The sequence below is a fragment of the Columba livia genome, chromosome 1, assembly GCF_036013475.1.
Source record: "Columba livia isolate bColLiv1 breed racing homer chromosome 1, bColLiv1.pat.W.v2, whole genome shotgun sequence".
NCBI lineage: Eukaryota > Metazoa > Chordata > Aves > Columbiformes > Columbidae > Columba > Columba livia.
Genome location: NC_088602.1, coordinates 137,196,304 through 137,208,591, shown reverse-complemented (window position 1 = coordinate 137,208,591; position 12,288 = coordinate 137,196,304). Strand labels below are relative to the sequence as shown.

Below are 12,288 nucleotides of genomic sequence, written 5' to 3'. Positions count from 1 at the left end.
TGGTGCTGCTGACTCTCAGTCTGAACACAATCCAGCTAGGGCAGCTTGTGCTGGGGAGGAAGGGCAGATGTGGGCTGGGCTGCTGAATATCCTTACGATCTGGGATTCATCCCTGCGATAAAGAGTGAAATATGTAGACTGAATGAGTCACTCCAACTGTAATCCTCATCTTAATTAATCTTGTATATTCCATTAAAATAAAGACCAAACCCCAACTGATTCTCTGGTCATTCAACTTGAATCTTCTCACTGACCTCCATGAAAGCATATTCAATTTGGCTCTTGAAATAGGGCTAAGAAAACATGATCACTGCAGGATAGTAAAGCTCATCTAAATTGCAGGTCTCATAGTTTTTGGGTTTGGGGTTTTGTGATTGGTTTGTTGGGTTTTTTTAGTTCCCAAGTGTGATTCTTGCTTGTATATTTGAACCTTGATGGGTAAGCTACTCTTAATTATATGTGTGATCAGATACTAAGTGCTGTTTTAATAATGTGATGTTTAGTGGGCAGATGTTTCCGGCTTTACCCCCAACTGCCTGTTAGTAGGAAGTATGTGACAACCTTAGGAGCTATGAGACTGTAGTAAATAGTATTTTGTCATATGGTCATATTTCTTACAGACAGGGAATATAATAAGGATCCTCTGATGGAAGGAAACTGGAGCTTTCTCTCACTTTCCACTGCTTGTAATTAATTTCTTTAATAGCTTGGACAAAGGATGTTGTGGTCTTATTCCATTGTAACAGTAGCACTAGCAAGGACAGCCACAATAGGATGATTTCTCCTTCCCTGTTCATGCAGCATACACTGGTGGGACTTAATATGGAAGAGGTATATCGAAAAATGCAGATTCTCATTAAAAAGTCAACTTCACACTGTTACTTTTTGAGTATGTAGAAGTCAGAACATACTAACTGAGCTGCAGTGACTTTCAGTCCCCTTATTGGGAAGGCTTAATGCGAAAGCAAAAGCATCTCTGGGTTATTAGGATTCATTGCTATAGAAAGCCTTGGAAGATTAATGCAGGTGATACTTTTTAGCTGTAATTTCATAATGAACCAAACCTGATGGTAACATCTAAATTCCAAACTTGTTTGTAGGTGGTATCCTGTGTTGGCAATGGTGTCTTTACAGCTAGGCAGTTGTATCAGGGCCTCCAGAACACAGGTGTTGACAAGACAGAGTAGGAATGGCACTACCTGTAATATTGAATATTCTTATTTATTTGCTTGGAGGTCTTCTAATGGCTCAGAAAGGTTCAACTCATTTGAGCTTGCACTTGTATTACTCAGTATAATAACGCATCTCTTCCAGTCCTGACTTCTGAAAAATTGTCATCAGGTTAAATCAGCGGAAGTTGTACAGACTTCAAGGAAGAAGGATTTCTGTCCCAGTGTGTAGCAGATGTATTTCAATCATATATAGTATTTAGAGAGCCGTATTTTATATGGAAAATATTTTTGTAGCAGAGCTGTCAATTTGGAAGAAACAAATCCTTCTCTTTGGCCACTGTAGTATTGGGAAAATATATTTCGAACACTTGAGGATGAAATATATCTGTAAAATAACTAGTAAATTATCATTACTACCTTAAAATCAAAACACTAATGTATTACTAATTGGGGAAAAAAATAATAAAAGCTCTTTCAGGAATCTTTGGCTATGTAGTACTTAATCTCAGAACTAGAATTTAGATTTCAAATGATGATGTTACATTTTAGACAGTTAAATTTCCAACTGATGTATTGCTAGTAATTTATCCTGCTGACCCAAACATGAATCCAGAAGTGCAATGTTCTTTAAAGAGCGAGAAGTCAAAGAGACTGCAGATACAGTGACCCTCTCTTCCTGACCCCATTCCACTTTCTTTTTAAAAACAGTAGACTAGTGATTAGGTACGTCAGACTGCTTTCTCCTTATTTCCTTTTCCCACAGGCTTTTTGCAGAGGTTGAAGTTTGAAGGCATAACTGTATTTTCACTTCTAATACATGAAAAACTTACATATGTAAATGGAGTTTTAAAGAACAAAACTGAAATAACATTGAATTCTAGATGACTAAGATTGCCTTTCTGATTATCAGTAACAAACAAACCCCCAGAAACCTGTAAGCCATCAGGAAGTCTTCCTTTTCTGATTAAGAACTTGAAGCTGCATGAATGTAATTAAATGTTCTTGAGAAACTGAAAAATGAGGAACATCCATTGCTATATCTTTTTTTCCACATAAGACCTGTTGAAAAATACAATGCTTTGAAGGAACTTGAATAAGGGTCATGTTCCGCATTAGCTGGAATGAGAGTTGGCTCTGTGCATGAAGCAGCATGTCTGTAGACTCAGAAGCAGGAGGATGACAAAGAAACAAAAGCAGTCATGGCTAATAGTTCTGAAGGGGGGGAAGGGGTAGTATGTGGATATTGCCCTGTGAGGTGCCTGTTTGTACATGGCCTTGAAAGGTAAAGGTGAAAATCTGCTAAGGGGGAAGAGAAACTGGAAGTGAAAACTTTAAGATTATATCCCTGAGCAGGCAATTAAACCTTTCACTCTTGCGTCCTTAACTAAATCTGTTGCTGTGGTAGAACAGAACTAATGGTACGAAGTGGTGCGCGTACTGATAACAGCCTGGGGCACGCTCTGCTATCAGCTGCGACTGAGGTGATTAGAGAGATGTGTACACCACTCAGGGCATGCCTCTACTATAGGAGTTAAGTGGAATTGACTGAAGTCGTGATGAGAAAATGTATAATAAAAGATGTCAAACCTTGCGTGGATGCTCTCATTCAAAGGTAAAGTAGCTTGTTTTGCCAGAGCCTAATTCTCCAAAAGATTGAAGACTTTTACCTCTGACTGAGAGGGCTTAAGTGAGCTTAAATCTGAGTGGCTGCAAACAGACAAACTCTTCGTTCTGAGTAACTAACCGTGGCCCTAGGCCAATCATCCTCCAAATGTATCTAATTGTAGGATAAAGAAACTGTTTTGGCTTTTAGTGCAGCAAAATAAATCACAAATAACAGTTCCCAAAAGTTCTGACTCTGGCTAGTGTAATAATTTGCCAGGCAGAGCTAAAATAAATGTGCGTCTTGGTCCTAAAATACGGTTCTTCATACGCTCAAGTGATCACTGGCATAACGACAGTATTGTATGAAGAATTAAATAGACAAGCTCTGAACAGCGACGGGAATTGTTATAATGACATCAGTGTAGAAGGAGCTTATTGCTAGAGTTGAATGGTGGGGCTTGCTTCCTGGGCACTAACCTTTCTCCCTATTAATTCTTTGACATGGAAGGAATTAATAAGATTCCCACAGAATAGCTTCTTTATATGGCTTTAGAAACTTAATTAGAATAAAAGAAACAGTATTATCCCTAAAGCTACTTTGTTGCTGTTGGCTTTACAATAGAACTTCTGCCTAAAATGTCCCCATCTCCTGATTCACTTCCTGCTATAAACTTAGCAAAACAATAGACATTTCATGGAAGATAGATAGTCCTGCATGTCGGCAGCAGAACATGTCAGGCAGAGCTCATTTATCTGTAGTAAAGGAAGGGCTTTACTCTGTCATGACAAACTAGTGCTGTTTCTGAAGTAGTTACTGTTCAGTTTACTTAGGTGAAAAAAAAAACAGAAGGCAACTTATATTTTGTGCCTTCTTTATTAAAATAGCTCACTCGAGCCTTCAGGGCAGTTGGAAGGACTCCATGCCATCTGGTGCGTAGGTATCAAAATGTAACACTGGTGTCCATGGCTGGTTACGCTAACATGTGGGGTTCCTTAACAAAAACTTTATTCTTGTATTCGCTGCAGAAAATAAATACATATAGCTGGGAAAAGCTGACTTTAGCCACAATTTTGTTAAACATTTGATTATTAAGAGGAAATAGGAACATAAATTAGTATCTTGGAAAAACTGATTGTTTTTACTGAATAGGAGGAAGTAGTTTGTGCTAGGCTGTATTTTTTTTCCATTTTTTTTAGGTTGCCATCAAAGCTTAGGCAAGCTCAGAGAAACTCTCTATAGTCAGAGCAGTCCATAGCCAGAACTTTCACAGTTTTTATAATGACATAGAGGTATCTTTACCATTGACAGAGAACCTTGTATGCCTTCGTTATTCTCAATTTTTGTACCTATTAAAAGCATATCAGCCACATCTGAGCCAATCATAGACAATTGTTGTGAAATTGAAAAGTTTGGACAGTATGAAACACTAATTAAAAACATTAATGTGAAAAACAAGGAGATAATAAAGAATATTTCAGACAAGAACACATCTTAATGTGAAAAGTTCTTTCCCAGTGAAAGTTGGGCAGTGAAACAGTGCAAATTGATCGGAGTGGAATTATATTTCGTATTCTGAAATTCTGTGTCATTGGTTGGCATATATATTCACTAATGGCATTACATTTGCAATCAAAACATGGTTCAGGAATTAAAGTGTAAGTAAAATACATGCGTAACGTGGGCTTTCTTGTCTAGAGAGGGAGGTTCTGAAGAGAATGCTGAAATGTTATTGCAAGAGTGAAGAAACACTAACAAAATTTGCATGGAGTGCAGCCAAGAGACAAAATTTCTTTATAGATAAAGTATTAGTGCTTAAAAGGACACATGGAATTTCTGAGGACAGCAGAAGGCACAAGAAGCATATTTAAAAATAGATTGTGTTAAAAGTAAAAATAACCGTGGGATACTTATCTAAAATGAGAGAGATGATTTTTTTTTTTTTCAGAAACTTCCTTTCCTGTTCCAGTCTAAATCAAATGCTTACCAGGGGGGCTGCATAGACAGTTAGTCTTTCTTTTAAGAAGAAAGATTGGGATAATCTTTGCCAGTCTGTCATATTCTGAATATAACTGAAAATGGTCAGAGAACAAATGAATTTTAATATTTAGGAAAAAATATCAAAATCCTAAACCCCAAATGATTAACATGTTAAAGTATGATTCACTAGATCAGTAACTTATTTATGGCATCATAACAGTGTCATCATGCTGGGAGGTTGCATGACTGATGATAGATATAATTAGACCACTAATCTCATTTAATTCACTACAAGAAAAACTTAGCATTTGAATATGCATAAAGATAATTTACATTTTATAAATTGAAAAAAAATAGTACTTTATTAATCTCTGTGGTATATTTACCCAAGCAGTTTTTCAAGTGCGTATATGTATTTATCTAGTGCATGTAGCCTCAAGCCTACATATATTTATACATACCTTAAACTGTATTACTATAGATAATGAAGTCAAATTACTGCACCAGCATGAGTATTAACCCCAATGCACACAAATTCTGCTTTTGCCTCTAGAGGTAATTAGTGGGAAGATTGATAGTGTTGATCCAAAAAGTAGACTAAGATGATTCTAATGTTGCTTCTGAATTGTTTCAAACAGTACACTTGGAAAGGGGCAAAAAATTTTACAACTGAAAATGTATTTTAAAAATTCTGATGGCTGCTCTTGTCTTATTGACTTCCAAAGGTGTCTAACCATTTTTCAGCTAAATGTAAAAAGCATAGGAAACATCTTGCAACCAGAAGAGAATATTCAGCAGCTTGAAAATGCTGTTCCCCAAAGCGGTGCCTTGAGACACCTCCAAATATTAAATTAAAATGTTCATATAAATTGTCTTTCGGTTAGCTTTCTTTTTTTCCAATTAATAGTCCTGCCTTTCATAGCATTTATAGAGATATTTAAGTGAAAAGCTGGAAAACACAGTTGTTATATCTCAAGTTGTGTTAAAATCTGAATCCAGTTGTTGGTACAAAAATGTTGTGTAAATTACTAATTTCTGATCATCCTCTGTTCCCTTGGAAGGCAGAAGCAGTTCAAGTTCTTTATGACAAGGACTCCCAAAACTACACCACTGCCTTTGCACTGTGACACAACGACTGAACTTACGGTACCTATATGTACTTCTTTTTTTTTAAATCTAGTAAATATATATATGTAAATACAGTAAATATATATGTAAATATAGTAATAAAATAAACACAATGTATATATACACACGTGATGTAATATAATAATAAGTAATATATATAATATATATAAAAAGTATAAGCAGTACAGAGGCCTAGCAAAGTCCATGCATGGGAATAGCTGATTTGAAGAATAAGGCACTATTTTCCTCCTTGTTGAAAGACTGATAGTTTTTGCAACCAGACTCAGGGCTCTCCTGCTCCATTGACAGTCATTGTCCTCATACTAGCCTCATGTAAAAATGTGAGCGCTGGCTTTCACAGGCAGTAGCATGTATATTATTTGCACTGCTTTTGTGCACAGTGAAGTGATTTTTGGGGCAAAAGGTGGTATTTAACCAACTCTGTGTGGAATAGTTGCGCTTTTTTTTGTGTCAGTCCACCAACAACTGCAGTTGAACTTCTGTCCTCTGCTGAAATGGAATTCCATTTCATCACAATATGAACTTAGTTCTACCAGGGAGCACTATGATTTACACTGAATTCCTGTTTTGTTTCTTCAATCTTTGAACAAGTTTGAGCCATATTTGGCCATACAAAGAGATGAATGACTGTTTTGATGTTGAGGTTGAAGAAAGTCTAAGTGTTCTGGCAGGGAGGATTTCCAGCTTTGACAATGCTCTAGGCAAAACGGAAGCTTGATTCGTGTCCATACAGAAAGAGCTGTATTTGCGATTATATACATCACTTGTAATCTCCTGTAAAGAGAGCTGGTTTATGCAAAGCTTGATCTCATATTTAATGAGAGCCACTGTGTGGAAAACTAAAGCACATTTGTGGCCAGAACTGAGAGAAGAAATAGCAATAAATTTCAAGATTCCTCCTCTAAACTGTAAAATTCTTAATTTCAAGAGAGATGAAAAGGAGATTAGGGAAGGGAGAAATCATATTAAATCTTAGAACGATTACCAATCTGACCAAATTTTGCAGTAATATTAACTGCAATTAATTCAACTCAAATTTTTAAGGACATTTCTTCAGAAGGTAAAATTTACCTCATTGCTGTGGTCTCACAGTCCTGAACTAATCTGAATTCCCAGTGAATTTAAAACTCCTTGAGTTCATGAGTCACAGGCTTAGTGAAAGAGTACAGGAAGACTTGGCGTCTATGCTGATTATATGCAGACTTGCATAAGAAACATGGCCAAGAGGAAAGTACTCTTAGGATTGTTTTGCAGCCCTAACAAATGATCAAGAGCTCTTGGTGTCCTCAAACTAGGCTGTCCTCTGGGACAACGCTGGAGGCAGATCAGCGATGAGAAGGGCAGATGGGAGGGAAATGCTGAAACTGGTGGAGGAGAAAGTAAAGGCTGAAGGGACAAAATAAGGTTACCGTGATGACTGCGGCTCGGAACTTGAAATAATCCTCTCTCTAGAGCAAATAAGTCTGAAAGATAGGCAAGGGCTGGAATAACAGTTCTGCCCGTGATACTATTCAAGTATTACGTACCTCCGTGCACCGAGGTTTAAACAAATCAGCAATGTTATTTTAAAGGTGGCTCTGTCCTTGAGCCACCTCCGTCTCGAATGCAGCTGTCAGACGAGCCCGCGAAGTCCCGTGCCGTCCCCCGCAGCGAGACGCGGCTGCAGCTGACAGACAGGAGCCGGAGGAGAAGCGGAATAAATGCAGCCCCGTCATTGCCGCATTGTGGTGTTAGAGGGCACTGCGTTACACGGCGGGACTGCCGCGAGATCGGGAGGGAAATTAAAACCTTCACCACTTTCGGGCCTCTGAAAGTCCCTGTGACTTTTCAGGATCTTTCGGTTCGCTCAAATTCCGCTTCGGGAAACGAAATCTTCTGCTCGTTCACGGTCCTCCGCAGCGGAAACGGGACATAGGCGCAATGTTTTTATTCACGTTGTGCCCTGACATGTTCTGCAGCGTTACTGTCAGCGGTTTCCGACCACGTATATACCTGTGTTATACGCACACAGTGGCTGCCCTCTCGGCGAGCCGGTCGGGGCGGGCAGGCTGCCCGGTAAGCGCGGGGTGGCAGCCGCTGGCGCTGCCAGCCGCAGACGCGTACCCCGAAGCGGCCACAGCCCCCTCATGAGGTGTCCCCCAGCCGGGGGCTCGGCCCGCCAGCCGGGCCACTCCGAGGCGCACCCGGCTAACGGCCCTCGACAGCCGTTGGGGAAGCCCAAGCCGACCGCGGGCGCGCGCACCACCAGCTAGCTACCTTTGCCCCCACCGCCCCTTCCAGCCCTCGACTAGGAAGCAGCGTTAATTGGCAGTCTGGGAGAGCCAATAGTCGGTGGCGGGGCGGGAGCCTGCTCGTCGCCCTCGCCCAATCGGAGGGCTGCTGGGCGTCCGCCAATCGGAGGGGCGGGGGTGGCGGGCGCGGGGGCCGGCAGTCGGTGCGGCGGGGAGCGGAGGGCTGGGGTGTCTCTCGCGTTCCGCCGCGCTCTCTCTCTGTCTCGCCAACCCCCACCCTCCTTCGCCGCCCGCGGGCACAGGAGACGGGCGCTTCCTGGTACTTCAGGTGAGGGTGGTGCCGTCGTCTTGGGCCCTGGCCTCAGAGAGAGACTCGAGGCAGAGGCCGGGGTTTAGAACCTCGTCGGGGCTTTTGCGGGGGAGCGCGGAATGGCGGGCAGCGCATTCGCACCGGCGGACGCGGGGAGGGCGTTTGGTTCAGCCCGTCGCTTGTGAGCCGGCGGCGGCCGGCGCTGCAGTTGCCCCGTGGCGGGGTCAGGCCGCGCGGGGCGGGGCGGGGCGGGCGGCGTGCCGTGAAGGCCCCGTTGGGTGCTGAGGGACCGCGGTGAGACGGTGGCGGGGGAGGGAAAGAGGGTCGGGGGGCACGGACGGGAGTGACAGTGCTGAGGCGCGACGGCGACGTGGAGAGGCGGCGGGCGGGGGGGGGCGCTGGGGGATGCGGGCCCGCGGGTCCCGCGGGGGTGTCGAGGCGTCCTCTCCCCGGCGGGCGTGGGGAAGGTGAAGCTCTCCTTGCACGGCTCCTGGCGGGGCAGGGCAGGGCTGGGGCTTGCGAGGAATGACGACAGTGGCTGTGGGGAGGCTCGGTTCCTGTAGGAGGGAAAGAGCTCGGGGAAGTTTAGTGACCCACTCGGTGGTGGTGGTGACAGCTTTGGTTTTGGGAGGGGAGGAAAAGAGGGTGTAGAGGGAGACCTAAAATTGAGCGCCTGGATTTTTCCTTCCGGCTTTGAAATCCCGGCGTTCTGGATGATGGCAAGTAACGATGCTGGTTTGGTGGGAGGAAGTGTTTCTGTAGGGGAGAGTGAGGTTTTAAACAGCTCACAGCCTCCTGAGTACTGGTAATGACCCAGCCAAGTCAGACTTCTTGGGCTTGCCATTGCCGCCTTCTCTCTTGACTTTCCCTTTTTTGGCTTGCGGAAAGAATCTCCTCATCTTGCAAAGTGAAAAATGCCTGTGTGAGAGACAGAAGTCTCTTTATGTGCATTGAGACTACCTGGTTAGAGAAAGACTGGGTACCTACAGTGTCTGTCTGGCTTGCTATATCCATCTTCCACAGCTGTTTGGCTGTCTCTGGTTGGAGTGACTCAGAAGCTGATAGATTCAGTCTTATGATGCTTCCTCCTTTCGCCATAGCAGCAAGGGAAGCCGAAAAGGTGCAAGTGACATATGATGTCCTTTGTAAATGGAATGTTTTAAAACTAAATGCAATCTTGCAATTTTAAATGTTCTGTTTTCTTCATAGCCATTCTTGATTAAAAGCGTAGGTTAGTTAGGATCATTTAAAACAAGTACGCCACTGCTCACATCTTCTGTGCCTATTTCAATAAGTTTGATCATTTGTATGTGACTCAGACTGGGGTAGAAAATGAGCCTTGAGATGTGCTAGACACTTTTGTTTTCTTCTGTTGCACTCCACAACCTCACAACAGACTACTTGAAAGGTTGCCATAAGACTGTTTTCTCTTACTACGGGGGGGATTTTTGCCTTCTGCTAGTTTGAATTGAATTCTAGAGTGTGTTCAGCCCTTCTCTGAAGACAGAACGTTTTCACTGCTTTGAAAAGGTAAAAACATGAACAGTGCATTATTGTAATAGTCATAGTGAAGACTGTGTTATGTAAGCAACTGAGTTTTCATTCTGGTTTTAGTGCAACAGAAAGATCATTCTCATATGTCTGTGATGACACTAATATAAAAACATTGCTTCATTGCTTTCTTGAGGGGAAGGAGGAGGAGGAGAAACTTGTATTTCTGCTTAAAGGAGAGAGGTAACTAAAACAGTTTGCCAGCTGTATTTCAGATGGGCAAAACTCCTTAATTGTGTTTTTTAACTATTAAGGTTATTGACACCAAGGGCTAATGTGCTTGCTGTATGAAATTATGTTTTGTCAATCTTGCAACCTTCCTTCAAAGATAGTAGAGTTATGTTCTACCAGTTAGGACTGAATCAGCTTAAACAGTAGCATGTATTAGCACATGAGGTATGTCTAATTAGCACAATGCAACATCATGTTAGAGATCTCTGATCATACTATACCACAGCTTAGGTATGGTAAGCAGGAGAGGAGTGCAGGTGCTACCTTGTCCTCTGTAGTGTTAACCTTGGCATCCTGTTCAGTGTTGGAGTGCTCCAGACTCCCCTCAGTGCAGAGTTTACAGTTCCAGAGTTGCTTTCTTTGGCTCAGAGTTTGTCTTGTGCAGTGCCATTTTGGAAAAGATATTAACACCTGCCCTGGGGGCTAAACTGCATGCCACACATCAAGCAACAATATCAATGTTAAAAGGAAGATACATAGCACAATTGTAGTTAGCAGTGAAATAGTTTAATGGTTGTGAGACAAAACTGTTTTGAAACTTTTTTTTTTTTTTTTTTTAACTGAATGTCTTTTCTCTCATTTTGAAGAGGGTATGTTGACTTGAATTGGTAGCCTGTAAATGCAGGACAAGAGACTTCTGTGCTTGTCAGCCTGTCACAGCAGTGGCAAAAGATAAAATGCTTAGTGGTCCAGCTAGTCAAGAATTGCCTGTGCTTGTATGAATCTGTGTGAGTAATGGACATTAGCTAAAAGGTAGCTTTCTGCCTCTGAGGTGGTGCATGGTTTTCTCAATGTGGGAGTAGCAGGTTGTGGAAAAAGTTGCATCTTCTCATACAATAAGCCAGGAGAACAGTAAATGCAGATTGAAGTATTTTTAATAGATTTGTTTAAACATGCATGTAAACTAATACATTGGAATAGTGTTTTGTTTGTCCTTGGGATCTCTGCTTTTTAAAAGAAATTATAAGTTTTAATGACTTACTCATTGCCTGAGATCTGGAATGAAGTCTCTAATGCTTTAATTGAAGACTAGTCTGTCAGATAAACAACCTTTTTGTAGCATAGAATTTAATTCAAATTTGTCTTAATCCATAAAACTTCAAGAAGTGTATTGTTCCTTTCAACTAAACGTAGTTACAGATTTTTGGCTTGACTTAATGTAACGATCAATTGTTCTCAGCACATGAAAAGGAAGAAAGCAGGAAATAACAGTGATGTAACTGTACTGAGACAAACTGAGCTAAGTATTCTAAGTCTGTGGTTGAGTAGAATGGTATACTTAATATGAATGTTACCTGGCTAGTTGGCACACTGGGGTTGGAAAGAATAACCTGAAGTTGACAGTAAAAAGGCTGTTGTATCCTGGGGTTGGTTCCCAGTCTACAGTCATAGTTGAATTTATCACGAGACTTGAATGTCGTTCCTTTGTGTGCTCTTCTGCAAGGTACCTTGCTTGGGGTGAGGAAATAGTCAAAATTTCTCCAATTATGTTGGTCTAGAATCTGCCTTGATGTGTGCTCCTTGGAGTGTGAGTGATTCTGCTTGAGCCATTGTGAACTGCTGTGCATTGGTAGAGTCCTGTAAATCTTGGTGGACAGGATGTGTCAATATTTGAGGAGGCACACAGCCCCAGTTAGTAAATAGGGATAGAGCTAGCACAGGTATTGTAACACTGCACAGTAATGAGCTTAGAAGCAATAAGAAAATGTCTCTAAGGCTTTAAGTGACGTGATTTCGTTCAACTCTTCACAATATGCAAATGTTTAAAAACTGTTCTGGCTTATACAACATGTTGTAAATATTTTGACAGTGTTGGAAACCTGTATCTTGCAGTGTTTGTTTTTGGGCAAATGCATGTTGTTAACCCTTTTTGCTTGTGTAAGACTTCACTTAAAGTTAAGACTTAATTCCAAGACATATACAGACCAAAAATTTTAAACAACCTTCTTTGTCTTTCATCATATACTCTAGACTGGTGAATAACAAACCAGACTACAACATAGCAGCAAAAATGTTGAGGATAAGAACAGCCTGTCAAATCATATTATTAAATACTTATTT

At 41.6% G+C, this 12,288-nt stretch overlaps 1 protein-coding gene across 6 annotated transcripts in view; it reads left to right on the top strand.

Moving 5' to 3' along the window:
- Positions 1-5,815: 5,815 nt before the first annotated feature.
- PACSIN2 (protein kinase C and casein kinase substrate in neurons 2) overlaps positions 5,816-12,288 on the top strand; it is a 65,166-nt gene continuing 58,693 nt past the window's right edge. For 2 of the 6 annotated variants that reach the window (XM_065050104.1, XM_065050103.1), the window contains exon 1: positions 8,308-8,463. The gene's annotated coding sequence lies outside the window, so the exon portion shown is untranslated. Of the gene's footprint in view, positions 5,902-8,284; positions 8,464-8,714; positions 8,740-12,288 lie in introns of those variants that run through there. The other 4 variants (XM_065050102.1, XM_065050099.1, XM_065050105.1 and 1 more) reach the window with 4 other exon arrangements.